Genomic DNA, 5,329 nt, shown 5'->3' with positions numbered 1-5,329 from the left:
GGCGTTGGTATAGATTTAGGGTGGTTTTGATGGTTGCCCGTGTGTTCGAGAGGGTGAGAGAGAGAGAGTGAGGTCTGAGGAAAAGAGAGAGAGAATGACAGTATACGGGAAATGAGGAGGGATTTAGGGTGTGAGGCCCTACCTGAACCCCAAACACAAAATCAAACGTAGAAATGTAAACCTAAATCCTAGTTTAAGTTCCTAACACCAAATAACTTAGGAACTTTAAGTAAACCAATTGTTAAATTTTCGCCCCTTAGTCCCGTTTAAGGGCATTTTCGTCTTTTCACGTCCTCGGAATTAAAATTCCGGGACGGGCTGTGACACCATTTGTATTTAAAACTCACAAGACTAATATAAATAAATTGTATTTAAAACCGATTCTTAGCTGACCATTTAAAACAAGATTTGAAATTGTGAAAATAAAAGAAACAAAATATAAAAGAATTGAAATTGGTTTTAGTAAAAACTCGGCGGCAAAGTGAAAATTAAATAGTTTTAAAGAAAAAAAAATCAATCATATGCAATTCTACCAATTACGTATGAGTTGACACATGCAAACTATGAAGGTTAGGCTTTTCTAATGCATATTCTACTTGTGACATTTAAGTTAGAACGTATGTCAAACATGCAATCCGTCTGTGATATTTATATCAAATATGAGCATGCAAGACTCATTAAGCTTTGTGAATTTTTTTTTTTTTTTGAAAATCATGCAACACTTACGACATGGCATTCGCCTTAAGTGAAATTACAATTATCAATCACAAGAAACCCTACTCAATTTCAGGATGATATTCTGACAAAAGTTGCATCGAATTACTTGTCTAAACATCCTAATGGTGATCAAGTATTAAGACATATAGATAGTTTAAACATGATGATTAATAATTCAAAGCAATATATCATAAGCAAATTGAAAAGAAACTACATATTCATACTAAAGATCGTGGACTCGCTCTAGCAAAATGAATTAGTTACGCATATTTATAATTGAAAAACAAAAATATTATTAAGAAGAAAAGATAGAAAACACCCTTGTAACAAACCGTCAAAAGCTCCAAAGCCTAGAAAAAGACCCAAACTAAATATATATAGTGTGCACAAATTATCTAAATTAGGCATCCCAACAAAATTGGAAACCCAATTAAAATAATAAACTAGGAAATACAATCCTATCCTAACTTGGACAATTTGGGCAGCCAAATAGTCAACACATTTCCTAGACGAATATGCTAAAATCAGGGATGCCAGGTGGCGTTAAAAAGTCAAGTTGCCAACATTGCATGATCAGCCTTCTTTTATTTGCTACAATCGGAAATAAATTATGAAACTTCGATACAATCATCTTAAAAGACGCATGAATCTACTCCAAAAAATGTATCAAAATTCTCACAAAATAACAAATAAATTATAACTAAAATTAGGTTAAAAATATAGAATAATATTGACTCATCACCTATCGATTGAAATCTTTGTTTAATAAATTGGATGTGTCCTTTTTTGTTTCTTTGGTTGAAATTTGATGTTCTTGGAATTCAATTTCACTGGTGAATGTTATTAGAATTCAATTATATCTATCGGTCATCTTGCTTGAATATTATGGCTTAATTTTCTGTTTCTTAGTTTCTTGGTTGGTTGCTTGGTTTGTTCCATTTTTATAAGCAAATCTTGACGGTACAAGAGAAATTTTATTGAATTAGATAAAGAAGTTACACTTTGTTAAGATGACATAAACCTTAGCGCATAATATAAGAAGAAATAATAAAGTAAAAATACGAGAAAAGAGGGGGAGACATCAACTAAACTTTTCTTAAAAAAAACAAATAAAAATACAAGAAAAGAAGGACGGAGGGGGCTGCGGGATAGGGGTAGGGGGCATCAAGTCTGTTCGTGCGGAGTGTGTCTTACATTCCTATCAGGTGCAGGTGGCTGCGGCCCACTGAATGATCTTAGGATGCGGCGAACGGGCACTTTCGTGCTCAAAATATCACTTTGACATTCAAAGCAACCTTGTTCAATTATATGAGAAAAAACACAAGGAGCAAGAAATTAGTTCCCAAATAATAAAATTTGTAAAAACTAAGTCGATTTACGTAGCTAATGGTAATGCTTGGAGATCTAACAAAAGGAAGATAATTATTAGTTATACCATGAGGAAGTAGTCCACAAGTTGCTTGTAAATCCCCCATCAGAAGCAACAGTATTGTTGTAATTGCCACCAGCTTTGATGAAGAACCATTCATCATCGGAAGCAGAAACAATAACTTCGAAACTCCTATCACCACAACTTGGAGATGAATGATAGTGCAAAGGGAAAGCAAGATTTATAGACTTTAACTTGCAGGGGGTTGGACAATATTATATGCTTCTGTTTCTTTTTTTTTTTTTTGGTCAATATGTGCTTGTGTTTCTTATTGGACTTTCAAAGGATTGACCCCTAAGTCATCCGCTAATGTAAAATAAATGGCAGAATGAATCAAAGACGAAATGGACCATCGAAAGATAAAAAGACGCAATGGCATTTTGCATATTCGAGCTCTGATTTAGGCCCGTGATAACTATTCGAAAAGGAAAATTGCACCATGAGGCCAACACACTGTTTAGGCTGTGATGTATGATGGATTTTGGCCATCGGGGTCATTTCAGCCTCCGAAACAATGTTTAAAGTTTCGTAATAAAAATCGGACTCTTTGTTTGTCGTTCGATTAATGTTTAACTAATGTTGTTTTAATTATTAGAAGTCATTTGAGTTGTTCCTAACATTTGTAATCTTTATTTAAGTCATTTGGATGTATCAATGACAATTGTTTGTACCATACTTGACCAATCCCGAAACTACCGAGCACCGGCCAACGCTATACTGTCAAGGACCCAGAAGAGTTCCCCTCCGACCAGGAGGCCAATCACTACTCGACACGTGTCAAGATTAGAAGCCAATCAGAGCGCAGCACGTGTCGACATCAAGAACCAATCATAACATGACACATGTCAATGTGACAAAGCTACAAGTTTTTCTATAAATAGGGGTCATTCCCCCACAATATTGGCGAATGCCATTTGTGTTAAAATCATTCACAAGAACTCACTAAATTGAGAGCTTGATCCTTTGTACTTGTGTAAGCCCTTCACTACTAATAAGAACTCCTCTACTCCGTGGACGTAGCCAATCTGGGTGAACCACGTACATCCTGTGTTTGCTTCTCTGTCTCTATTCATTTACGTACTTATCCTCACTAGTGACCGAAGCAATCAAGCGAAGGTCACAAAACCTGACACTTTCTGTTGTACCAAAGTCCTCGCTGATTTTGTGCATCAACAACAATCATTCAAGAATTAATCAAACAAAACCCTTTGGGATTTCTCTCAAATTTTCTGATGGATTCTAGATTTTGTTCTGCAATGAATTACGTTGGTAAACCTTTCATCGCTTTATGCTACGTCATCCACTCTTTTCATTTATTCTCTGCTATACAAGAGATTTTTCATTTGTTCATTAAAAATAATGTAATTTTAAACAAGTAACAATTTTTTTTATTAAACTTTAACATCTTTGAAATTAAAACTTGATTACAAATAAGAACTTCTATATACCATACACCTCAATTTAGTACAATCACCCATGTGTAGTGTGACAAGTAACTTGTCACAAGTCGCGTAAAACTCCTCAATTGGAGAGTCGTATTTTGACCAATATGTCATTTGCATTAGGTGCCTCATTTTTCTTGGTTAATTACTTAATTATCTACGAGAATAAAGTCTTTTTTTAGTTAATTATCTACGAGAATAAAGTGAGAAAAAAAATTAGTAATTTTTAAGTAGTTTTAAAGAAACATTTTCAATACTATTTACTTTTAACGAAAATGATATTTTTACTCTAAAATGTCATTCTGATACTATTCACTTATAACATATTTTTATCATTTTGATTAAAACTCAAAATTTTCAAAATTATTTCATTAGTTTTTTTTTAACTTTTTATGACGGTTGCTCATAAGTAGGGCTTCATTTTGTGGTCGTTTCGGCCCCCAAATTTCAAGACTCCAGCTGCTGCCGCGGTACTGGAACAAACTGCTTCTTTAATTTATTTTTTATGGGTGAAGGTGGAGATGAATGACAGTACAAAGAGAAAGCCTATAGCCTTTGATTTGACTTCTTTAATTTATTTTTTACGGGTGAAGGCGGACATGAATGATAATGCAAAGGGAAAGCAAGATTTATGGCCTTTAATTTGACTTTGATCCGTGAACCTTGGTTCACGTTCTGCGTATTTTTTTCTTTTAAGCTTTCTCGACTCATCTTAACTAACTTGCAGGGGTTTGGACAAGAGTTTCTAATTGGACTTTCAAAAGGTTGACGACAAGTCTTTCCTTGTGGAATCGGGGTTGATGGAATCTAACTCCTATGATCATTTTCATAATTTCCTAATTGGTTTAATTCGGAATTGTAAATAATGGGTTTTGGCTCCTATGATCATTTTCATATTTCCTTGATTAGTTTAATTAGGAATGAGATCATTGATAATGAGTTCCGGCTCCTATGATCATTTTCAAAATTCCTTGATTAGTTTAATTCAGAATCATGGATAATGGGTTCTGGCTCCTATAATCAATTTCATAATTCCCTGATTAGTTTAATTAATCCAGCTCTTACATCTTTTCTCTGTTAATGCAATAGTTTCAATATATTACAGATTGCGAACAAATATGCGTTGGAACTAATATTGATACGAGATCATTGGACTCCTTATGAAAAATGCAACGATAAATAATGAATTTAGAAAATTAATTATGTGTTGGAACTAATATTGAGGTTCCACCATAAAATCAATTGGCAATATGGAGAATAACTCAATTACTTATATGCACATGCAAGGTCCCTTATTTCCCCATTGTGATTCATACTCTGAACAAACCCCATCACTTGTGACTAAATTTTCATGTCTAACAAGTGGACTACAAAAAATAGGTCATTTATACTCTCAACAATCTCCTTTACTTGTGGCGAATTTTCAAACCTAATATTTAGCAAATTTTCAAGTCTGGACAATGAAAAATCGGGTGACGTGAAGTGTGTGTGGCCGTTGGACTTCACACGTGAGAAAACCTGCTATGATACGATGAAAAAAGTTGAGGTTTCACCATATTAATTGACAATATGAGGAGTAGCTTAATCACTTACAAGCACATTAAAAGTCTCTTTTTTTTTCTCGATGTGGAATTCACTCTCTCAAGAATTTGTAGAAAGACCCCAAAGACAATATGGACTTGCAAATGAGACCACAATTAGTTGAAACCTATATTCCCCATGGCAACAATTGAGTTTCCGG

The 5,329-nt window shown here is 34.2% G+C and overlaps 1 long non-coding RNA gene across 1 annotated transcript; it reads right to left on the bottom strand.

The window, feature by feature from the left end:
- Positions 1 to 1,699: 1,699 nt before the first annotated feature.
- Positions 1,700 to 2,292, bottom strand: LOC139196785 (uncharacterized). The gene is made up of 2 exons (XR_011581851.1): positions 2,153 to 2,292; positions 1,700 to 2,012 (listed from the first exon to the last, which is right to left on the bottom strand). It is a non-coding gene; the product is annotated as an uncharacterized lncRNA (long non-coding RNA).
- Positions 2,293 to 5,329: the final 3,037 nt, after the last annotated feature.

This window comes from Malus domestica, chromosome 06 (genome assembly GCF_042453785.1).
Source record: "Malus domestica chromosome 06, GDT2T_hap1".
In the NCBI taxonomy this organism is placed as follows: domain Eukaryota; kingdom Viridiplantae; phylum Streptophyta; class Magnoliopsida; order Rosales; family Rosaceae; genus Malus; species Malus domestica.
Note: the sequence above shows the minus strand (reverse complement) of the source record. Positions and strands in the feature narration are given on the sequence as shown.